A 26,494-nucleotide genomic window follows, 5' to 3' on the forward strand; every position below is an offset into this window, starting at 1 on the left:
TTGTAGTCTGGTCTGATGCAGAAAGTGACATTCCTTCTATCTCTCTCGCACATTTCTAACGCATCTGTTATCTGCCTGAGATCATATCAGCATGAGATTTAGAGGCTGCTGCTCTTGTGGCTAACCATGTTTATGGGTGCGTGTGTGTGTGGGACGGATGCTCGCTCGTTGTCATTTCATCCTTATCCGGTGGTATCGCTCCCCAACAGCACAAGAAAGAACGTAGAGAGAAGGACGCAATTACTATATTATAATCAGTTTATTTTCTGTTATTTTGAAAAGGCTCATTCCTACTAATGAAGAGGAAAGGATTGTGTACGGAGTTCCTTGTACAACATGATCGTCTCTGTTGGCTGCATGAGTCCGGAGGGCCACAACACTCCACCTGCTGCCTTTCACACCTCACCACACTCACCTTAGGCTAAGGGGCCGTTCTGGCACAAGGCGGTTTATTCTAAACCAACCAGCCAGCTACGGAAATTTCAACGAGGCAAAGAGAGTGATCTGTGTTTAAACGAGGTCATATACTTTTCCTTATTACGCGCTGCCCGAGAGCAAGAGCCTTCGCTGGCATAAAGCCATTTAAATCAAGAACAACAAACACTTCATTTTAAGAGGAAAAACGATAGATTATATGCCTACATTGACAAACTAGATTAGCTGTATCTCATAGTCTCTCATGAAGATCAACAGAAATTAGCAGTCATGTGGTACTATTATCTCTTACTTGAGATATATTAGTTCAGTTATGAATTTTTACAGATTTTTGCATCCACAAAGTATTCCTTGAATCATCGATATTTTTAATGAAGGTATATTATGTTTTTCTGACAAACTTCAAAAAATAAGCAGACAGTACCTGAAATACTGTTAATTTCATTGTGGTAGAAACGGATTCACTACAGAAGGCCTGGATAACAAACCCCAGGCCAACTGAGACTCATAGTAGGGATCGTCTGTTCAACGGCTTTCCTCCTTATTCAAGTCATTCACTAAACCTTCACAAATCAGCAGACGTACACATAAGCGTCTCAGCAGTGTTTAACAAACTGCTACCTTTGAAGAAGGCTTCCTCTTGCCTGGATACCAAAGATCAAAAATTCCTTGAAGTTCTCTTAACGCCGATGCAAACCTTTACAAAAAGAGGCAGTAGATTAGAAATTTTCTTTTCTAAATTTAAACATGATTGACTGAAAACTGTAAAAATGCGAACAGGAAATCAGTTAACATTCTGTAAAGTACCCATGCTGATATCCTTACCTCTAGAAAGTGGTCCCATTTTGAGCTGGAATTTTGGTAACCGTCACAAATCAAAAATAATTTCTGTACACTCTGTCTTTGAAAATTTCCCCAAAGTATGATTATAATCTGGATTTTAAAAAAGTGTCCTTGGAAACACTAGGACATATGGAAAAAGAAAAGTGACTATCTGGAATGGCCATGTACTTAGGGGTCTTAGGGAGGCTCAGTGTACAAGCAACTGATAACTTCGGAAATAAAACAAAACAGTTTAACGAAGAAGGGAGGGCTAGGATGTTGTGGAGCGAGGAGTGGACGACTGAGGTGTGAAAAGTAGAGAGAGAGAGGGTATGCTGTTCCTAAAATGACCTTCGAAAACATGTTTATTAAACCTACAAGAGGGGAACTGGTGATAAAAGGAAATACTGTGCAAGTAAGCGTACAGTTTACGGCAATCCTTGCCGATTTTCCCGTAAGAAAAAATACAGCAAATATACACGATTTCACTAGTCAAGAAGACTTGTCCATCTCGTTAGCCTTTTGGCAGAATCGAACATCCCTTCAGGTAATCATCTTAACAGGTGTTTCACCTTTTCACACAAAACTTAAGTTGTCAATCATTTCTCCATGTTTCTATCCAGTCGGTGATTGACGCCTCTGGTACATTCCAAACGTTTTTCCTTCCATCGACCGACGATTTACCATATCATTGTTTATTTACTTTGTTAATAATTATTCGAAGGCGTATATGACTTTTAGCCATACGTTTCTCATAGCAGTACTTACCGTCTTAGGGAGCGATGCGATTCGCTCTTTTGAGAGATATTTGTTTATTAATAGCATCTTGAAATCAAATGTTGAAACAATTCCATGACGGTCTTGGGATAAGACAAAGACTGTCGTTCATGAGAGCCAGTGTGTTTTTAACTTCAAGATTTAACATACTAATGCATGTCAGTATCAACACATGAGGCGTCTTGCCAGTGGTTCTAAACTTTCCTTCTTTACAAGGTAAAAACTGCCGGGGGAAGCGCAAGAAAAACCGGAGGTTGCAAGAAACGATCCGTGCCTCAGTCACTAGATGGGAGCCCGCTACTACTACTCAATTCAGTAGCGTACGAGACCCGGTTGTGAAAGGTTGTTTCGAAGACCCACCTCCCGTTGAACCACGCGCCGCTTTCGATCACTCGGATTCAACTGATGTCTCTTAATTATATATATAATATTTTATTACTTTGAAACAGAGTGGTCTTTATTCGACATCGGATGACAATTGGAGTGCATTACTTAACAGAATAAAGTGCGATTTTGTATTGTTTTTTAAACAACACGCCCAAGTTCAGTTGTAGGAAACATCAAATGCTGAGGAGGTAAGCCTAAATATCGGATTTTGATGATATGTGTGTCACAATTTACAGGTTTATTTTTCTTTTTGGAGATCCACACACGTTCACCTTGTATTCATTTCCATGAAAGCTCTTATTTTAACTTAGGACCGTCATTGCGGACTAATCTTATACCGGCGTGAGGCAAGGTCATTAGCCTATGAAGCATGTGTTGCAGTTGTAGGTTACCCTATATAAGGTATGGAGTCATTGCCTGGTTTCTAATGGTAAAAATTACAATCCGGCATTCATAGTAGTGATCCTTTTTTTTTTTTTATTAAAGGCATAACTGTGTGGACAACGTTTTGTTCTTTAAAATTTAAATTGAGGATATCCATATAGGCTAGGTGGTAGCCTAGGTTATTATCCCAGTAGGCCTATGGCCAGTTAGATTTGCCAGTTTTGTCACGAAAAGATTGTAGTCAAATGAGTGTTTATTCCATGTGTATCATTTAGGTCTGAATTAATGTATCCCCCAGTTTGAGATATGTTAACACGTAACTAGTTAGCTGTCAGTCTAGCTGTATAGGCCCTATTATATATTATATATCTATTAATATATATATAAATATATATATAATATATATATCTATATATATATATATATATATATATATATATATATATATATATATATATATATATATATATATATATATATGGTATTTACTTATGGATATTAGCTTCAACATATAATATAGTAATATCGTGATTTGAATGATTTGAGTTTATTTCCATCGCAAATGAATACTTATCCTTCCCCTACAAATGATATATACATTAATAAAATTACTTGTGCAATACGTCAGAACTGTAATCAGTGAACACAGTTTTGCCGTATAATTATTCTGACAAGTTTTTATTAATTAAGTATACAGTATATCATTTGCCGGGGAAGGATAAGTATTCATTTATGATGGAAATAAACCTCAAAATCATTCAAATCACATCATAATGCAACAGAAAAACCTATATTTTATGTTGAAAGCAGTTAATGTCCATAAGTAAAATAATACCATATATAAATATATATATATATATATATATATATATATATATATATATATATATATATATATATATATATATATATATCGACTTGCCTATTTGATGGTGCAATTCCTTGTGACCATAATTTTCTTCAAGACAGCCACTGCCAGCTTCACTATCTCTGGAATAACTGTCTCGTTACCAATGTTATTATCGTTAGATTATTTGCTCAGCCAGCAAACGCTGTTATTGTTCATTAAGTTCAACTCGTGCAGAGCTTGGTGAATTCTCCTCAGAGCACAGATGACGTAAAAAACAAGACACTGTTTGTCTTACTGGCGTGACCTACTTTCTGGGCATTGCACCTGTATACCGACCTTTTTTTCCGTCGCTTCAGAAAAAAAGTGCATATAGTATGAGTAGTGTTGTTTCAGTGACGTGTTCCCCAGCATGATTGTTAAGTGATTATTATATTGAGTAACTGGTAATCGGGTGATGTTTAGTTTGCAGATGAAAATGGTTATAGCCGATATGCGTAAGGGTCACGTGATTTTTTACAGTTCATTTGAGAAGGATGCGTCTTGATGTTCATTCCGGACAAAGAATTTTCATAATCCTATTCGGTGATTAGGGTGAAATTGCTGATTAAATAGCTGGAAATGCAGATTTCAGAAGAACTGACCTTACTGATTTTATGCTCCCATCTTCAGCAGTCAATTGCATTCGACTGTTGCCTTCTCAAATATACCGTGTATCAGAGCCATAAAGTAAACAGTTCATTTCGGTAAATAACAAGGCTTACCTTGTTGAATGATTACCTCTTATGTTTACACATGCGCATTTCTTGGTGATTTAACGGATATCAGGTGAGAGGTGAGTTCTGCTATTCATACCTAACTCCGTTACGTTTAACTTTTGAAAGTGCGTTGGCATTTGTTTGCTTAAAATGCAGTTGCGAACAAAGTAATACCTTGTTCAGTGAATCAGATGTGTCTGAGTGGTGTATTACTCAGATTATTTTAGAAATTAAGGCTCCATTACTTAAAAGTGATAAAGTGGATGGAAGTGGCTAGCATATACCTTTGTGAAGTTATTTGTCAAGTTTTCACCACACATTTTTAGTGTGAAATAGTATATAAGAATATCCGATATGTATATATGTACAATATATATATATATATATATATATATATATATATATATATATATATTGTATGTATATATTATATATACATATATATGATAAACATCTAGAACAGTATAATTGGAATAACACTAATGTTTCCCGTCAGGAAATGGAGCTCAAGTTTTATTCTTTAGTTTCTCCTCCTCATGGTGTAATGAAGATAAATATTGTGCAATTACAGAGGAAATTATTTTCCTGTAACTTTAAACCACTGAAATATCTTTAGATGGAATGCAAATTAGCCAGCCTCTGAGGAAGGCATGAGATTATTTTGTTAGTGCATTCAAGTGCTCCAGAACGTTAGATCAGATTTCCTCGAATTTTAAAGATTGCTTAATTGACTGTAAACTCTGAGGTGTTGCTTTACGTCATGAAAGAACATAAAATACAAGTGTAATACACACGCATAACATTTTGTCGTTGACGTGACTGTTGAGAAGTAAGAATGGCCATTAAAAAGCTGAAGGAGGGAAAGGCCCCAGGAGGTGAAGGGTTCATGCATGATATACCGCTGTACGATAGTGAGAGTTGGATTGAGTGGTTGACAGCGGTGTGGAAGGTGTGTCTGGATGAGGGAAAGGTTCCAAAGGAATGGCGTGACAAAAAGTCGTTGCCTTAAATGAAGTTGAAGGTGATATAGGTGACTTAAGAATTATAGCTGTACAGCCACGAGATAAGAAAAGGGGCCATGTATGTAGAGTGGAGTGGCTGTTGCTTACAGATGTTACGTTGATGACTTGGTATATTGAAAAGAAACTGCTCCGACTATAGAGTTGAAAGGTTTGCATGAGAAGAGGATTGAAAGTGAATGTGGACGAAGAGTAAGGTTGTCAGGGTAAATGACAGTCAGGAAGATGGAGCAGTGAATGATGATGAAGTGGTTCACTAGTACTAGCATTTAGTATTGAACGTAATGAACGATAGTAAGATGAAAGAATAGGTGTTCACAAAAAGATTATGTAAAGAAGAGTGTCTGTGGGGGCCAAGGTTAGAAACTTGAAATGGAACTTAGGAACCACCACTCTGCATGACTATTAATACCATAACAACCTTTTTTTGTGGGTCATGTATGCCACATGTTGTTTTCTCCATCTTCATATAACTGGTCGTTAAAGTCACACCATATATATATATATATATATATATATATATATATATATATATATATATATATATATATATATATATATATATACTAGCTGACCAACCCAGCGCTGCCCGGGAGAAACCTGAATGACAACCGGTAAACTCTCTCTCTCTCTCTCTCTCTCTCTCTCTCTCTCTCTCTCTCTCTCTCTCTCTCTCTCTCTCTGTTAAGGTAGTTGCTTAAATTACATTGCCCAGCATTTTTTACATTTTATATTTCACCCCTTACCAACCATTCCTATCGGGGATGAACTTGGACTTAAAGGCTGTTGGGAGTGTCACTATTCATCTCAGTGACCTCAAAAACTATGGATTAGACACTAATATCAGTCATTTTTTACATTTTATTTTTCTCACATCCCCTTCCAATCAGGGCTGAACTTGGACTTAAAGGACATGGGGAGTGTCACTATTCATCTCAGCAACCTCAAAAAGTATGGGTTAGACACTAAAATTTGTTGTGTTCAGTTATTTTTACTTCACCGCTTATGGTGCCAGTCCTGTCTTACCCCCACAATATTCTTTTCCATATAGTAAGTCATATGCATACCGAAATAAGGTATGATAAACACGTAGAGTTTACTTAGTTATTAATCATATGCATACCGAAATAAGGTATGATAAACACGTAGAGTTTACTTAGTTATTAAGTCTACAGGCAGAACCAGCCCCGTTTCAGGGAAGCCCATCCCAACTCCAACCCTTTTAGTGCTAGCAATGCCTAACCCCCACAGTATTCTTTTTGCAGTAGTAAATCATGTATGCCAAGTTTGGTTGAAATTGCTCAATGCATTTTAGATTTATGCTGGAACACACACACACATCCATATATATATATATATATATATATATATATATATATATATATATATATATATATATATATATATATATATATATAATTATATATATATATATTTGACCAGTCAAAATAGACATACAAAAAGTAAATACCGTACAGTTGTAGTGCAGCTGTACAATGAAAACTGAGTTTTTTAGGGTATCTATTATGTATGAACATTATATTATATATATTCTCACGATGCGTACCAAGTACCTGGTTATTACACAACTAATCACAGATTTCAAAAATATACCGGTACCTCACTTCAGCCAGATACCTGAACTCTCTTGACAATAAGAATTACGACTGAGTACTCTAAAGGTAACAGTGATCCCTTAAAAAGCTTTATTAATCACGTGAAAAATCAAACAAAGTTTATCAAAAGAATTGTGAGGCATCCACAGTTAAACAAGAAGTATACTAGAATAAAAGGGCATCACTCCATCAAACAACTTTAACTGTTTCCCTGGTCTTAATTCACTCCAGCAAAACTAAAGGAACAAAATATGTTTATCACTTTGTCTTATGCACACAGTTAATATATATATATATATATATATATATATATATATATATATATATATATATATATATATATATATATATATATATATACATGTGTTGTGTATTATATATATATATATATATATATATATATATATATATAATATACAGTACAGTATATATATATAAAATATGGCCTATGCGTTTTGTATGTATTTATTTAAGGGTCAGGAATGTGAGAAATGAAAGTTAATATTGTTTTATTGAAATTATTATATGCTGAGAGAGAGAGAGAGAGAGTACTCGATATAGTCCAAAGCTACTTATGGATGTCAGGTGAGCATTAGGAGCACTTTTGTTTAAAGAATGACGGTGCGTTGTCATGTTTGCCGTAATACTGTTATATCATGAACCTGTAATTTGAGTCCGGAGAGGAAAAACAGTTTTACGAGGTTTTTGTTAGTTGAAGATTGGTGTAGTTTGCTCACAGGCACACACCGTGGGTTGCTGTAGACTCGTCTTTAATCTAGGTAGCTGTAAATGGGTAACCCCCCTAAAAAAATTTTTGTTTAGTCTTATGTGCAAAGATTTTTAATGCAGATTTTCAGGCGATTGGCCAATGTACACCTTAATAACTGCCATGCATCAAAGCGCCTTAGTAATGTGGGCGACTTTTCCGCAAAAACGTTGTCATCTTTTTATCATAAATGTTATCTGAAATACGATAACGTTTAATTAGCCTTTGGCAAGAGTTGAGCATTACTCTTCAATAACGTTTTTACACTCACTGCCTGTGGCAAGGTCGTCTTTCGTCACCTTTTTAATATTTTATATCTTAGTCAATATTTTCCCGAGTAGATAAGTGAAGATTGTGACTAAGAAATAACTCTGGTCTCAGAATGTTTATTTCAAAAGCCGCCTTCAAACGGCATCAGGTACCGTTTTTTGTTAGCCGGTTAACAATATGACTTGCATATTTATCAGGTGCCTGATTTTTCAGAAAAGAGCAAATATACTTATGACCGCTGGTAGTAGGATGCTTGTTTTTATGCTTGTGTGTGTGTGTATGTATGTATGTATGTATGTATTTGTATGTGTGTGTGTGTGAGACAGAGGGAAAAGGAGTGAGGGGCGTCACTGTAGTTGTCATTTCGTGTGTGATTAGGATTAGTCTATTAGCAGGCTGCCATTAATATACAGTGAACAGGGTGTATGAAAATGAGTTGAACAACGAAAGAACTGTTTATGGAAATGGAAAAACCTAAATTATGATGCAGTATTTATTTACATAAAGCGGAAAATATTCTTTTTTGTCAGTGATGCAGTGTACAGTATAAACCCATTACTCCTGGCACCCTCCACCAAAATCTGTTAACTTTTAACTCATTTCCAATAAAACTTGCAGAGATTGGATAAAAAAATTTTTTTATTAACACCATTTTTGGTACATCTCTAGCAACTTTTATTGGAAATGAGTTAAAAGTTAACAGATTTTGGTGGAGGATGCCAGGAGTAATGGATTTATACTGTACACAGCATCACTGACAGAAAAGAATATTTTCCGCTTTATGTAAATAAATACTGAAATTACTTGCAACTGAAATAATTAGACGTAAATCAGAACGTCTATTGTTTTGAAATGCTAATAAATTTAGGGAAAATCCACCCCTGTAACCCCTCGGTGCAGAATTGGTTGTGTATTTTTCTGATTTTGTTTTCCTGCATTTTTCATGGAAATAAAACACTGATTAAAACCGAAAATACATAAGAATACCTAAAATGGCCTAAAAAGCAACATTTTTATTCTATATCTGGTAACAACTGGTCCGTTGCTTAAATGGTTCGTTGACGAAGTTGGGCGGAAGCCTCCTTCCTGATAACTGTTGAGATTGACTGAGAAAAAATGGATCCTTTGCTGTGGGTCTGATTGGAGGCCATCTGTCAAGCAAGTGAAAGATGAACAGAACAGTTAACAGTGGCACATATGGTAGGAAGTAGGGGCACCTTTGACTTACAACTATAGGGCACCAACTACTGTGTCCGTGTCCGTAATTAGATCACTGGCACACGAAGACATTGGAGACGGAAGTGATTAGACCTATTTTTATTCTTGGACCCTTATTCTGCTGTGGGTTTTTTTTCGTCTTTAATATTTTTAGAAATATTTGAAATTTTGCCTGAACAGTTGTTTTCGTCACAGGCTGGGCGCTAGTATATAGTCTGTATATTGTTAGGCCTAAAATTTTAAAGAGGTAGGAGTTAAAAGAGATAGCAACAACAAAATAGAAGCCGTAGAATGTTTTCATTCCTTGCTTTTGATATAGGTTTTTTTTTATTCAAGCGTTCTTATTTACAAAAAGGTCCACATTTTCGCTGGAAAGTAATCATAGTATCATGGAAGTACGGTTCCGTCTCATGTTTGTTAAATTCGGCTTCTGGGAGCTGACGAAATACAAAGTATTTATCGACGACCATAAAGCTTGAACTGTGCTTTATAGCGCGGATAGGTTATCTTAAATCTTGTCAACTATGTTAAATTGCATCGTTTGTACGACTTTATATTATACCCACATTAAACCTATTCTACGAGTATGTGTTGATTACCGTGTACACGGTGTATACAAGTTATCTTGCTGTGATTTAAAACGGGAATTACGTTATTTGAGTATAGTGTTTGCGTTTTTCGTTTATATATAGGTTATATTTGTATTTGGAATGATGTCAGTGATATGTGTAATGTTTATATAAAATAAGACTGTTGGTAAGGTGAACGATGATTTGCTCATCTGTCTGTGGTTTCTCAGGCAATTTTTCCTTTACTTCCTGTAAAAGGCAGCTGTAACCTTTTTGAGCAGTTCATTACTAATACATAATCTTATTTGGTGTTTGCTGGAAACCTAAATTTGCATTTTCATCGTAGTGAATGATAAACTTTGCACAAGTAAAGTTTACCAATGAAGTTTATTAGTCGGATATTAATCCCGCCTGATTAGAAATCGCTAAATCCCGTAGATATTTTTGTAAGTAGTTAAAAATTTCCCCCGTAACCGTTCTGCTCTGAACAATTTAGTTTGGTCTCCAGTGACAGCCTTGTTTTGAGGTTTCTTGAAAATTCAGTTGTTTGATATCTGTGTACGTGTGTTCTGCCAACAGTAGATCCGAAGCTCGTTTCAGTTAGGTAACGCCATTTGCCCTTAAGAAGTCAGTAATTCATTCATGTCAAATCAGACGACACATCGTTGTCGATTATGAAAGCGATCTGATTTTTATGCAACTCATGCAATATCCTATTATATTTTGCTCACGTGCTGATTCTCTCTCTCTCTCTCTCTCTCTCTCTCTCTCTCTCTATATATATATATATATATATATATATATATATATATATATATACATACATACATACATATACATATATATATATACACACACACACACACATACATATATATATAATATATATATATATATATATATATATATATATATATATATATATATATATTTAGCCTATATCGTGTGTGTATAGTGTATAGAGTGAGAGAGAGAGAGAGAGAGAGAGAGAGAGAGAGAGAGAGAGAGATTGTAGTTGTACTACAGTATTAGGACGAAATGGGTACTATTTAACCAGTACTGAGAATCCATAACTGTTATAGGGCAGCTAATTGGAAACATCATTTTGATGTTAAATGATAACCTAAGTCTTATGTTTTGACAGAATTTGGAAAACTTGGTTGAACATTAAAGTTAAGGACTAAAATATTATGCAGAAAAGGGCCTAATTGTTGCTCTGCTAAATGTCAAATAAACGAACTACTCACAAACTGAAATACGATATAGCTAAATGTTAAACAAAAAACGTCCGGGGAAAAGTTAAGAAAAAATCAGTGTAGGCCTATAATGATAGGAAAATTAGAAAATACAAAAATAATTAAAAATTATTCGATAGATAGTTTTAAAAAACTACGATTCATTAATATGTTTTTACTCCTTTTCTTTATAAGCAGTTCTAAGATGAACTAGTTTAGTCTGTTTGTGCAGAAACAACATATGATAGAATCTTGTCAAGAGAAAGAATAACCTCTGTTTCAGCGGTAGACTCATTACCTTGCAACTTAGAAAAATTTGGTCTCGAACTCAGGAATTTCGTTGTTTAACTAATCCTACATATCACAAAGCACTAAGCGATTACTTATAAAAGGGTTCACTTGTATTAAGAACAACAGGAATATGCCTCTACTCACTAACTACTGTACTGTAAATGGAACTACATATATACAAATTGAAAATTGATCAGAGGCGATCTAAATGTAAGCATTCCTTGTAATATTTAAAAAAAAATTATACTTGTGCTATTAGGCGAAAATTTCCTTTTAAAATCTTTCTCATATGGCAGACAGAAGCAATGTTGAAAATCAGAGGAAAGGTTGTAGGCTGTATTTTTCTGCATTCATATACCGTTAAATTTGTACAACTAGGATGCCAAACTTCTGGGGTTTCATTTTGATCATACATTAATGCTTTTTATACATGTACCCTCATTTTTGGATTGTTAGCAGTCAAAAATTGACACATTTTCCTGCGACTAGACTTTTAAGAGTCACGAGACAAATGAAATCCCTGAAAAAGTGGTTGAAAGCATTTGGTTATTTTGACGTGATTAACGAATTGTAACAGATGTGACAAGTCTCATTTGTCTAGTCCAGAAGGCGACTCATGTTCTTCATAATATTATATAATAATAGTTAAGAATATTTGCATTTCCTTCAGTAGAATATTTGTAAAAATAGAGGCTATATCAAGACTGGCCATACTTGAGACTGTAGTACAGGATTTAGGCCAATGTGGTCCAGATGGCTCCATGAAATGGAACTTAAAAACAATTGTTTTGGTTGTTCTTTGTCAGCTCTTGTCTTGTCTTTGGTAGAATTTATAGAGCATGCTCGCTAATTATGCATGAGTGAATTCCGTAACACTTAACACTTTTTTAAAAGTATTACTTGAATACAATATATTTCGACCTAATTTTTTTTTTTCGCTCCGTTGCCTGTGCCAGACCGAAAGCTGTTAATTCCGCGCTTTCTGCATTTTGCGGATTCCACAGATTTACGGACACCATTATTCGAAGCATCGCTGAATGCAAAAAAAAAAAAAAAAAGCGTTTACAATAAATGAGTTTAGTTGCAGCACGAGAGAATACAGTTATAATAATATCAAGCATGGTGCGAAAATAATTGTGTGCTGTTTGCAGTTATCAAGTTTGTGGACGTCAGGCAGAATCATGTTCTGTGGCTGATTAGACTGGCGTCATTTTTCTCCTACTTTCAGTCACCTGCTATTCTCATATGTGATGACTGACCAATTGGGTAACGGCTTCATTATTTTTAAATCATTTATCTCAGTCTGGACATAGCCTATCTGGAAAGCCTTCCTCTCCCAGTGTAAATCAAACTGTCGACAGCTTGAATTTCAGGTTGGTCGCACCTGCTGGAAATCTGCCATCTCCATAAAATCAAACACTTACAGTAAGCCATTAGGTCGTTGTAATAACTCCTTCCATTTAATTAGAATCATCCTGGTAATTGAAATGATGGCCTCAAATACAGGTTTGAGAAGAGTATTTCTCCATTGTGCCGTTTAATGTAATCACTGATAGGGAATACTCCTTAAGGAAGGGTCTTCATTTGTAGACCTATTATACCAAATGGCTGGTGTTCTATAGCTGTGGCATTATTTCATAATTTCTGCAAATTTGTCATAATTTTTTGTGCGAGTTCTTTAAATGTCCCTTTTAACAATGAACGAGGTTGTTTTGCTCTCTCTCTCTCTCTCTCTCTCTCTCTCTCTCTCTCTCTCTCTCTCTCTCTCAGTTCCTCGTTAGACGGGTCGGTTTAGTTCTCGGCTAGTACTCTGCTGGGCCCGCGTTCGAGTCTCAGGCCGGCCAATGAAGAATTAGAGGAATTTATTTCTGGTGGTAGAAATTCATTTCTCGGCATAATGTGGTTCGGATTCCATAATAAAGTTGTACCTTTGCTAGGTAACCAATTGGTTCTTAGCCACGTAAAATAAGTCTAATCCTTCGGGCCAGCCCTAGGAGAGCTGTTAATCAGCTCAGTGGTCTGGTTAAACTAAGGTATACTTGACTCTCTCTCTCTCTCTCTCTCTCTCTCTCTCTCTCTCTCTCTCTCTCTCTCTCTCTCTCTCTCTCTCTGTATGGTTGTGTAAGGAACAGAGCAGGAGAAATACACGAAAACTTATTTTTGAAGTGAGAGAAAGTTAGATGCTTTTAACACTGAGACAAAGGTTCTGGGCAGTGTTTGAAGGAATGTGTGACTGTGGCTAGGTGGAGCTTGAACAGTTGTGTTGTTAAATATATCCCGGGAGCAGGCTAAAAAAAATACAAGTTTTAGGTCAAAGATTGTGTGGGTAAAATTGAGTGTCACAGAAACAGCTACAATAGGGAGTGTGTATGCGGGGAAGAACTGGAAGGGAGTGAGAGGGAAAGTCTTTGATTTTGGAAGTCTGAATATTTGCTTAGATGGATTTGGGAAGTACGAAAGTGTGGCTGTGCTAGGTGATTTAACTAGAAAGCGATATCATTGTAGGCAGATGAAGAGTTCCTTGAGTAACTGAGAATGAAGAATCAGGTGGAAATTTTTTGAAAAGAGGCTTGATTTTTTAGAATGCTTGGTTTCCAAAGAACAATATTTGTAAGTATAATTTGGAAATAAGACTCAGTGGGATTACCAGTGAAATGCTACGGTACAATAACAAAAGTGTGGGAGAGTGGTTTACCAGGGTTTATAAGGTATGTTTGGATAAGGAAAAGGTCTCAAAGGAATATTTGGGAAGAATAATTGTGCCTTCGTGTATAGGTAAAGGATAGAGGGAACTATAAGATATGTAGGACTTAAAAATGTTAGCATACCAAGGAAGGTGTGTGAAAGGATACTAAGAAAGTAACATAGGTGACAGAAGGATTGATAATGGAAAAACAGTAGGACTGAGACAAGGAAGAGGTTAGGATCAAATGTCTGTTATAAAATAGTTATGAGAGAAGTTTGAAAGTAAAGGGAAAAGCTGAATGTGGCTTACGTGGACTAGAAAAAGCTTATGATAGAATTGATGTAAATGTTAAAATACTTGAGGGTGTGTGGTAGAGGGTGTTAGAATATGTAGATGTGGGGGTGACTGGTTTAGTGTAAAATGTGGCTAGGATATGGTTGTGTTATAGATGGAGGCACAAAACTGGTTTGTGTAACATTTGCAGATGACAGTCTGATTGGGGATAGTGAATAGAAATTGCAGACACTGGTGGCAAAGTTTGAAAGTGATTGCAAAGGTGGGAAGTTGAGAGCAAATGTGAAGTAAGGACAATGAAGCAATGAATGTATAAGTGGTAGAAGATTGGAAGCTGCAGATTCATAAAATGGGAGCGAGTATATAAGACGATGGTAGTATGAGAGAGGGGGAGAGTCTCAGAATAAGTGAAGCAAGGAATGCAGCAAGATGTCTGTAAAAAACGGGATGAAGCATGGAGTGCCCAGGGAACCCAGGCACTAGCGGATCCCGCGGGGGTGGGTACCTGGGCACGTGCCCCCTCATGTAAAAAATGGCAAAATAATATTGAAAATTTAGATAACATAAATGAGAAATATAAAAATCGGAAAAAAATAACAAATCTATTATAGAAATAATAAAATTTTGAGAAAAATTTTATATACGTATATATGTACACATATATAAACACAGACATACACGCACACATTATATATATATATATATATATATATATATATATATATATATATATATATATATATATATATATATGTATATATATATATATATATATATATATGTGTGTGTGTGTGTGTATCTATATGTATGTGTGTATATGTATGTATAATATGAAAATTGGTGCCCCCATGAATTTATTCTGGATCCACTAGTGAATCCAGGGGTAGAAACTACGAGGTGATTGTTGAGCTAACTTTTCCTTGATAGTAGTACAGCGTAGATGTTGATTGTGAATGAAAGAAAAAAATAGTGGAAGCTGTAGAGATGAAATGTTTTTCCAGTACAATGGCATCAGAAATACAGAAGTAGAAAAAATGTGAAGGTAGGTGAAGGATGAATTACAGTGACTTGATACAGTCTGGCCACCCGGAACGCATGAAGGAAGACAAGTTGTTGAAGTGTACGAGTATGACTCGAAAGTAGTGGGGTGTTTGAGGAGAAGTCCATCCAAGTCCTGGATGGGTGGTTCGAAAGAGGTACTGGAAGGCACCTTTATAGATTTTCACCACTAGTTTTAGCCTATCTTCCTTGTGACTACCGTTTTTTCTTCTTGATTCTTTATTATTACTCTTAAATACCTGCGTGATTCAGCACCTATCACTTTTTCTACCATTCACCTCCTCCCATCGCCTCGTTCGACTCACGTTCCCTGTAGACTTTCTCCTCCTCACAATGATTATTTTTCAGTAGGTGAAACCTATTCACAAGCACACAGGGGCCATTGCCTTGAAATTCAAGCTTCCAAAGAATGTTGGTTTCAACCTCCCACCGCAGACCCCACACTCCAGCGGTAACTGATTATGATACAGAGCCAGTGATTTTTCATCGCCCTGGGGGAGCCGCGAACCCGCGACATCTGAGTGGCATGCCGCGATACTGACCACTATACCAACGGACCAGCATTAGTCAGTCCGAAGACCTTTCACTGGTCTTTGCAAGTTCTAATTTCTGACAACTAACTCATTATCATCTATTCTTGGTATTACAATCTCGCAACGAGCATCTTATTTGATTTCTGTGACAGAAAGCGTCGTAACGTCAAGAATTACAGATTTCTTCAGCGTCTCATTAATCTTAATGAAACTGTAATTATGTCAGCCAGATCGACGAGTTTGGGATTTTGTAAACTGTGAGCCGATTTGCTCAGTATCGTAGGGGATGTTATAAAGTTTATTGAACATGTTGTTAATTGTACATGATTTTTAAATGTACATGATTCAGAATGTGTTTACTTCAAGCCCTGAGAATATTGTTGGTAAACGAAAAATCATCGGTTTTTCTAACGTCTCCTGTTCATTGCCAAGAAGGCTGAGTACTGTACCCGTATTAGACATAAAAATAAGTACCTAAGTAGCCTATATGAGTGCATATTACCATGCGTACAGTCTATATATATATATATATATATATATATATATATATATATATATATATATATATATATATATATATATATATATATATATATATTTATATATATATATATATATATATATATATATATTAATTATAGATAAATGGATAGACTAAGTGCATATTGCCATGCATACAGTATATATATATATATGTATATATATATGTATATATATATATATATATATATATATATATATATATATATATATATATATAATATATATATATATATATATATATATATATATATATATATATATATATATATATATATATATATATATATATATATATATATATATATATATGCAGTTACACTTGATGCGTGATTTTTATATATCAGACGCCAAAGGGAAGAATTTCGAAATGGTTGTAAATCCTGACCGGTGTCTGCTTTATTGCCAGGCCATCTTCAGAGGACTGATACAAATTGGTAGATCTTCAACATGAATATGCCACCAAGACTATATAAGAACATTCAGACGGTAGGAAACGAGTATTCACTTCGGACACGTGTATTATAGACTGAATCCTACCCTCATTAGTGACAGGTCAACTTTACCAATGCGTTGGGAACCGTCTCTCAACTACATTCCTCAAGATTGAAACTCCTTTCATATTTCTTTGGAAATTAATGGATCAAGTTTATACATGCCTTGGCTGATATTCATGTTGTGAGAATAACTTCCTTTTATAAAACTAGCTCCGTAGGGGAGTGCCATCAGTGCACCTCATGCGGTGCTCTGTAGGCATTACTTAAGATTCTTTGCAGCGTCCCTTCGGCCCCTAGCTGCAACTCCTTTCATTCCTTTTACTGTACATCTGTTCATATTTTCTTTCTTCCGTCTTACTTTCCACCCTCTCCTAACAATTGATTCATAGTGCAACTGCAGGGTTTTCCTCCTGTTACACCTTTCACCTTCTTACGGTCAATTTCCCTTTTAGCGCTGATTGACCTCATAGGGCCGCCCAGTGCTTGGCCTTTGGCCAAAATTTCTACATTCTAATCTAATTTATAAAATTAGGCTCAACGATGTTTCTTTCCCAGTGCAACATTGAGTCTAGTGTTATAAAAGAAAGCTTCTCTAAGAACATGAATAACAGTGAGGTCACGTATAAACTTGATCCATTATTTTCCAAAGAAGTATACAAGAAGTTTAAATTTTAAGGAATGTAGCTGACAGACAAAAAAAAAAAAAAAGTGGGGGGGAAGCAGGCTCCCTACGGATTTGTAAAAGTTGAGATGTCACTAATGAGGGTAGGACTCCGCCCACAGAACACCTCTCAGGTGCAAATACTAGGTTTCCAACCGTCTGTGAGTTCGTGTGTAGTGTATTGCTAGTATTTATATATATACATTGAATTTCTACGACTTTGTATTAGTCCTCTAACCACTGAGGTGAGCATTTGATTGAGATCATTTTTAGCTTCCAGGAGTTGGAAGTCCTCTAACCACTGAGTGTTCTTTGATTGAGATCATTTTAGCTTTGTGTTGCAATTATATATTTTCTGCCTGTATATATATATAATTATATATATATATATATGTGTGTGTGTATATATGTGTATATATATGTATATAAATAAGCATATGTATTATATATATGTGTATATATATTATTATATATATTATTGATAACACTTGTGTTTGGTGATAGTAATTCACGTTTTCGACTTCTCCAGGACCACTGGCTCAATTTCAACCGAACTTTGCATAAAGCATCCTTGTGTGAATGAAATGAAATTTTATTCACAACTGGGCTGTTCGGTTATCCCTTCCCCCAAAGGAGATAATTATGAAATACTGAAGATAGGATTGGGATCATTTGATAAACCCCCTTAGGGGGTTAGTGCCTTCAGTGTACCTCATGCGGTGCTCTGTAGGTATTACTTAAGGCTCTTTGCATCGTCCCTTCGGCCCCTAGCTGCTGCAACCCCTTTCATTCCTTTTACTGTACCTTCGTTCATGTTCTTTTTCTTCCAGCTTACTTTCCACCCTCTCCTAACAGTTGTTTCATAATGGAACCGCGAGGTTTTCGTCCCGTTACAGCTTTCAAACCTATTTAATATCAGTTTCCTTTTCAGCGCTGAATGACTTCGTAGGTCCTAGTGCTTGGCCCGTACCCTAAAGTCTTTACTCTGTTCTGTTAGTTTGATAATCTTATTTAAAACTAGTGGGAAAAAATGGCAAAGTCGAGTGAAAGCTTCCTTGTGTAGTACAGATTTAAGCTTGTCTAAACTGTAGTTTCGGATCAGGAATGAAAAGTACATTCAACTTAAAGTTAAGTATAGCTTAGTTTTACCAGACCACTGAGCTGATTAACAACTCTCCTAGGGCTGGCCCGAAGGATTAGACTTATTTAACGTGGCTATCGTGTATGTATTCTTTAATTATGCACTACAGCACTGGTACATGTTTCCTCTGAAGGTTCTTTTGATCTCGAAACGAAAAGACGAAAAGACTTATTCATCTTGTTTCTATGAAAGTTCCAACACTTTCATTTTGATTTGTTCTCCAGTTATAATTCTGTGCTGCATACTTTCGAATGTAGTACAGCCCTTAACCATTCTATTTGTAATAAAGGATCTGGTTGTTTCTCTTTGGTCAGCGTTTTCTAAGCCACTTATTTCTATGCTTGGTGTTTCCTGAGATGTAATTTTGTTATTGAATAGAGTATCCAATTCTTTATTAACGACGCGATATATGCCATTATGTTTCTTAGACAACTGTAACTTTGTGTGAACATATTTGATAGTTCAGAACTGAAAAATGATCCTCTTTCGAACGGTTTGCACCAAGAAGTCAATCCATGATTTTCCCCCGTAGGGGGTAGTGCTGTCAGTGCACCTCATGTGGCGCACTGTAGGCATTGCTTAAGGGTCTTTGCAGCGTGCCCTCGGCCCCTAGCTGCAACCCCTTTCATTCCTTTTACTGTACCTCCTTTCATATTCTCTTTCTTCCATCTTACTTTCCACCCTCTCCTAACAATTGATTCATGGTGCATCTGCGAGGTTTTACTCCTATTACACCTTTTAACCCGTTTACTCTCAATTTCCATTACAGCGCTGAATGACCTCATAGGTCCCAGTGCTGGGCATTTGGCCTACATTCTATATTCAATTCAATTCAATCCATGATTCACGTGAATAAAGAATGAATGATTGAGTACAGGACAGTAGAAAATGTATCATTTAATGATAACAGAATGATGATGATTGCAGTGCTTTGTTTTTTATGCCGTTTTTTAGCATACTGTTATCATTCTGTGAATAGTTCATAGTCGGAGGTAACCTGTTTCTTTATCCTCATGAAGCTACAGGATAGTTCGTCATCTTTCCTTAATACCATAACCACCAAAGTTAGTATACGTGGAAGTGTCAGCAGCAGAGCTGTAAAAGCCAGGCCTACTTGGATGAAAGTTGTGAGACGCGAGGCTGGCGACGAGTGGAGATTTGTGGAAGCCAAAGAACGGGAAGACGCGGGTAGCGGAATTTCACAGAGGTTCGATGAGTCGCGATTCGCACGGCATGGCAGGCGATGATGCAACCAGCACATAATGAGTCTCCTTCTGTTTGTAATGCTTGAAGATTTTCCTGAATCCCCATCTGCCTCGTACAAAAACATTTGGCAAATCCGAGTTTCACTGTTACGCAATCCAGTGTTCATAGTGCTGTAAAATCCCTGGATGACAAGATATTGTAATTGCAGTGGATCATATATATATATATATATATGTGTGTGTGTGTGTGTATACATTATATATATATATATATATATATATATATATATATATATATATATATATATATATATATATATATATATATATATATATATATATATATATATATATATACATATATATATATATATATATATATATATATATATATATATATATATATATATATATATATATATATATATATATATATATATATATATATATATATATATATATATATATATATATATATATATATATATATATATATATATATATATGTATATATTCTCATGGTCTAAACAATAACAAATTGTGGACTACACTATTACAATGAAGCGAGTAAAGATGAACATTCAGTTATGTTCAAAGAAAATGAAAATTAGAAGTTAATTTCCCAGTCTTTGCATTTAACAAAGGGCTTAACCCGGTAAATCTGAATTTCAGTGCTACACAGACACTCGCAACCCAGTGTTCATAGTGCTTTAAAATCCTGGATGACAAAATACTGCAATTGCGATGGAGGGTGATCCTGATGATTTCAGTCCTGAGGTTAACGATGCGCAATGATGGTAGGTGTCTTCCAAGCGCCATGTCTTGTTTTACGTGCTACAATACTCACCGGGGACGCGGCTATACAACCCGGAATTAGTGCGTTGCATGTCATTTTTATTTCCCGGTGCGTTTAGTGTTCTTATAACCCAAGTTTCGTTCAATAGCGTTCATTCCATTTTTCTGAGATCTCACTGAATGCATTTTGCTTCGTGGGTAAGACTTAGTGACGGCGTTGTAAGTATCGAAGCTCTAAATGGATTTATTTGAGTCATCAAACACTTACTTCTATTCACACCTCGTATACTTACTAATGGAGCGGAAAAGTTCACCAGGGAACAATTAAGTATTGGAGCATCGAGCTCAATCTCGCTTCTCAGTTGAGGGTCTGAAAGAAAGCGGAATACGGTGGGTGGTAGCGGGGCTGTTCCACTTAATCCGTAATGACACTTGGGAACTGCGTTAATTGCCTTTAATGAAAGACTTATAAATAGCAAGGCCAATTTGGAGGCGAAGTGGAGTGGATCAGATATTCGGGTCAGGTGCATTCGTGGCTCAGACGCACGCCAGAAAAATGAGGCGAGCTGCTGCGGTTTTGTAAGTCTGTGGTATGGGCTCCTATAATGTGAGTCTATGGGACGCCTATAAAATGCTTCGGTATTTGGGCTTGCCGTGGCTCTCTGCGTGCAGTTTGGTTGTTGGTGATTTGAGTAAGCCTGCAGGTTATTTATTTAAAAACTTCGAGTGTATTCTCCGGTTTTATGAGGATAAAAATGCGGTCACAATGATACATTTTTAAAATTCTTATTCTGTATAAGAAATTATTTATATATAATTATATATACATATTATTTGTATATATATATATATATATATATATATATATATATATATATATATATATATATATATATATATATATATATATATATATATATATATATATATATATATATATATATATATATATATATAAATAAAACTTTGAGTGGGTTTTATATTTGTTATTCTTGTCACTGATTATCGCCTATAGTTGAAAAATTATTAGGCTGAGTGTTGATGAATTTTCCTCCATATATATATATATATATATATATATAATGTATGTAGTAAAGCTTTGAGTGGGTTTTTTATTTTTCATGTCACTGATTACATAGTTGAAAAATGATTAGGGCTGAGTTTTGATGAATTTTCCTTTATAAGTCATGGAATCTTAAGGGTAGCGGCTTACTATTTGAATCCATCATATCGTCGTCAGTATGAAACTCTTCACTTTATATGCTAGGCCATTCCTCTCCACTGAAGCGGAAGACGATTTACTCTTTTGTAGAAAATTCAAGTTCGCGCAAAACTTCTCTTTAATCCGGAGTTTGGTCTCCCTTAATTTAGAGGGAGCTAACGATTCCTCTGCGGTCCGAGAACGTATTGATCATCGGTGAGCTGGAAGATATCATCGCATTGGTCAGGAGTTCGTGGTTCCATGTAGGTCAGTCTCTTCAAGTGCTGGATTGCTGCTGTTGGCGAGTTCGACATAACGAGTGATATGAGACCTCGTTGGTTTTGGTTTTCAAGGGAGAATATGAAGTGAATGAATTTTCGAGTTTCGTTATCGAAAACCTGTGCTGTCATCGTGATTATTGTCAATTTTAACTCGGAATTTTAATTATTTGACTTTTTCGTCATTATATATATGTATATACAGTATGTATATATATATATATATATATTGTTTTATATATATGTATATATGTATGAGATTGAGATGAGTGGCCCTGTATAGAGCTGAATGTTTTTGATTGGTAATCCAAGAGGTGTCACTTTGTAACAATTTTATTACTCCTTTCATATATATATATATATATATATATATATATATATATATATATATATATATATATGTATATAAATTATTTCAAATATATAAATATATTCATTCTCAGTGTCTAAAGAAGCGAGTAAAGATGAAAACTCAAGTTGCATTCATAGAAAATGAAGATAAAAACCTTTCAGGTCTCTTAATTCACCCGATGTTTTGGTACAGAATTCCCTCTCTGCAAAGCCTGTGTGTTCCCAGTCCGGTACAATTTGATATAATTACTCTGCCTAAACATCCTATGGGAAATCATCAGTTTCATGATTGATCGTACTGTTCATCTTCCAAGCCTTTTCTGTGATACAAAAGAAATAACTTTTCATAATGATATATTTTTCATTTTTTAAAAATCACTTATGCTAGCTTTACATTCATCAGAGCCATATATTCTTTCATACCTTGAACTTTCATTTCACACATCATTGTCTTTCATTGTGACATCCGTAGAAATAACTTCCTTGTCTGGGCTACCTTGTCAGTAATATGTCAGCAGAATGGTTAACTCATTAACCTTGTAGCAAAGTCCGTAAAACTGCTTAGTTACGGCCCATTACCATGTTCTTATTCGTTAATAACGTGTCAATAGATTGGTTGACTCATTAGCTTTGTAGCCAAGCACGTAAAACTGCTTAGTTACGGCCCATTGCCATGTTCGTGCTCCTTATAACGTGTCAATAGAATGGTTAACCCCCGTAGGGGGTGCATGGAGGCATTACTTGAGCTTCTTTGCAGCATGCCTTAGGCCCCTAGCCGCAACCCCTTTCGTTCCTTTTACTGTACCTCCGTTCATATTCTCTGTCTTCCATCTTACTTTCCACCCTCTCCTGACAGTTGGTTCAGAGTGCAACTGCTAGGTTTTCCTCCTGTTACACCTTTCAGACTTTTACTGTCAATTTCCATTTCAGCCCTGAATGAACTCATAGGTCCCAGTGCTTGGCCTTTGGCCGAAATTCTATGTTCAGTTCAGTAGAATGATTAACTCATTAACTTTGTAGCAAAGTCCGTAAAACTTAGTTATGGCCCAGGACCATGCCCGTACTCTTCGCTTTGTGTACTCTTCAGAAGTGCCACACAATTATGTATCTTTCCTTCGAGAGTCGTTTGGGAAGAGAGTTAAATTAACATCAGATTTAATATCAGATAGAACCAGTTTATTCTCATTGTTCATATCCTGAAGCCGTGATGTATGAGACAATGAATTTATTTGTGCTTAGCATTTTTTGTTTGCGTTGAATTTCTCAAATAAAATCCACTTTACTTAGGAATTTATTTTTGCTTAAGATTAAAAAGTCCATCTTTGATATATATATATATATATATATATATATATATATATATATATATATATATATATATATATATATTATCTTGAAAATATTCTACCTGTATTTGATTAATTTTCCTTTCAGTGTCCCATAGATTTGCATTTTTATTATTTTAATTTCGTATAAAATCTACATATCACTTAACTGATATGTTGTTCATTTATCACTTGTCCAACTTTACCAGATACAAGTATATATATACACATATGTATGAATATGTACATATATATTTTGTATATAATATATATATATATATGTATGTATGTATGTATATGTATGTATGTACATATACAATCGGAGAGATCGGTGCTAAAAATAATCCTATGCAAATGTTGTTACACAGAAACCACAAGATTAACTTTTAAAATAGTAAGAAGCTGAGTGACAACATAATTGGTTCTAAGTGAAAATGACTAATTTTGGATGCCGCATGCTGGCTATACTGGACTTCTTTCTCTTTCATATCCCTGGGAGATCCGTCTCCACCAACTGTCTGTTCCTCCGCGCCAGTCTTCGCTCTCGGCTCTGGGAAAATGTCTGCAGATGGCCCGAATCCCTCTTTCTATAATTAGGACCTGATTGCATTGCGTATTTGCATGCATGCATGCAAACAAGCGGATGTTTTTCTTTTCCTTTCTCCCGAGTTCGGTAAACCAGCAACAGCAGGTGGTTTCGTTGGGTTGCCAACGGTGACATCTGTCGGTGGAAAGAGGACCCAACCGCTCTGAGGCTATCGGAGATTTCCCCTCGACTTGGTAATAGTAGGTCAGTGGCGACAATAAAAGCCATTTACTGCCATAGGTTAGATGTCACTGTATATACTGTGATACTCTGGTTGTATTGGGAAACTCGTTCTTTTGATAGTGTCCTGCATTGGATATGATATGAAATTAGATGATAAGCGAATGAGATTCTTACACGTTTGACTTCAATTTAACTTGATTACCAGAAAGAATGCATTTTCTATTGAAGTGCTTAATACGCTGACAAATCGACTGTCTGCTCTACTACTTTGCATCATCACCCTCATTTTAATATTTTTCCAATTTCATCAGTTTCTTGAAGATGAACTTTATACCCAAGTTATGGTCGCATGTCCCAATCTCTTTACATGATATGAATAACAAGATTTCAAAGAAAGATATGCATATATATATATATATATATAATATATATATATATATATAATGTATATATATATATATATATATATATATATATATATATATATATATATATATATACACATATATATTACCTACACGCACACACACACACACACACACACACACACACTGCTGTTGCTGGAGCGACTGTGTCAGTAGGTAAATCTGATTAACGCTGGATTATCATGCGCAAGGTACAGGTGTAATGGCTTGATAACTGTAGAACAACAGCTATCGCCCAGAAGCAATTTAAATACCGTTTTTGATATGCAGTCGGCGGTTGAACAGTTTCATGGTGTCAGTAGACCCGACAAACTTAACAAGAAATAATGAAAACGATGTATATTAAGCTCTGTTATAGTTGCATATTTAGTGTGCTGAATTATAAGAATAAAATACTTGTGTAAAAGCCGTAAATGCGAGCGCTTGTTCTTTTCAGGTTGTAGCGGCGTATTTAATTAGATTGCTGGACTATAAAAATAAAATTCCTTTGTAAATGCAAGCACTTGTTCTTTAAGTCAATCTCTCTCTCTCTCTCTCTCTCTCTCACAATCTTCCCTGTGAGGTTGTTGTGCAATTAGAACCTCAGGAGTTCAAGATGTGATGCATTACTACCCAAAAACGGTTCACCTTGTATTTAGATAATTTGTTTATATATTTATCTGTTTGTTTGTTAATCTGATAGTTTTATCTTTTTTTCTAATAACTGATCTCTTCCTTCTGTATTTCCTATTATCATCATCTTTCAAATGAACAACATTTTCTTTGGAAGCTTGAATTTCAAGTCAATAGCCGCTGTAGGCTTGTTCCGTTTGAATTGGGGTTTATCTTCATAATAATTACAATATATATATATATGTATATATATATATATATATATATATATATATATATATATATATATATATATATATATATATATATATATATATATATATATATATATATGTGTGTGTGTGTGTGTGTGTTTCTGCTCGCCTATACGCTCGAAAGTTTATTAATATAAACATTATACATAACACACACATATATATATATATAATCATACATGTAGAGAGAGAGAGAGAGAGAGAGAGAGAGAGAGAGAGAGAGAATTTACTAGCCACATATACCATGTATCATTCCCAAAAATTCCCCAGTCAAAGGTGTGGCCATTCCCAGCTCCTTGCCCTATTTTTACTTAAAAACCCTGAAATCAATTTCTAACTTTCCCTCTGTGAGAAGTTCTCTGCTGATTGCAAGAAAAATCCCTTTATAAAAGCCATTTTTGGGTGATGATATTATTGTCACATGCTCCACTTTTAGTTTTCTGTAAAAGAAAACTATTGTGCCAGCTTTGTCTG

The 26,494-nt window shown here is 35.3% G+C and overlaps 1 protein-coding gene across 2 annotated transcripts in view; it reads left to right on the forward strand.

The window, feature by feature from the left end:
- Window positions 1-2,339: 2,339 nt before the first annotated feature.
- Window positions 2,340-26,494, forward strand: part of LOC136838534 (neurotrophin 1-like) — a 68,962-nt gene continuing 44,807 nt past the window's right edge. For both annotated transcript variants that reach the window (XM_067103633.1, XM_067103634.1), the window contains exon 1: window positions 2,340-2,609. The gene's annotated coding sequence lies outside the window, so the exon portion shown is untranslated. The remainder of the gene's footprint in view (window positions 2,610-26,494) is intronic.

This window comes from Macrobrachium rosenbergii, chromosome 5 (assembly GCF_040412425.1).
Source record: "Macrobrachium rosenbergii isolate ZJJX-2024 chromosome 5, ASM4041242v1, whole genome shotgun sequence".
Classification (NCBI taxonomy): domain Eukaryota; kingdom Metazoa; phylum Arthropoda; class Malacostraca; order Decapoda; family Palaemonidae; genus Macrobrachium; species Macrobrachium rosenbergii.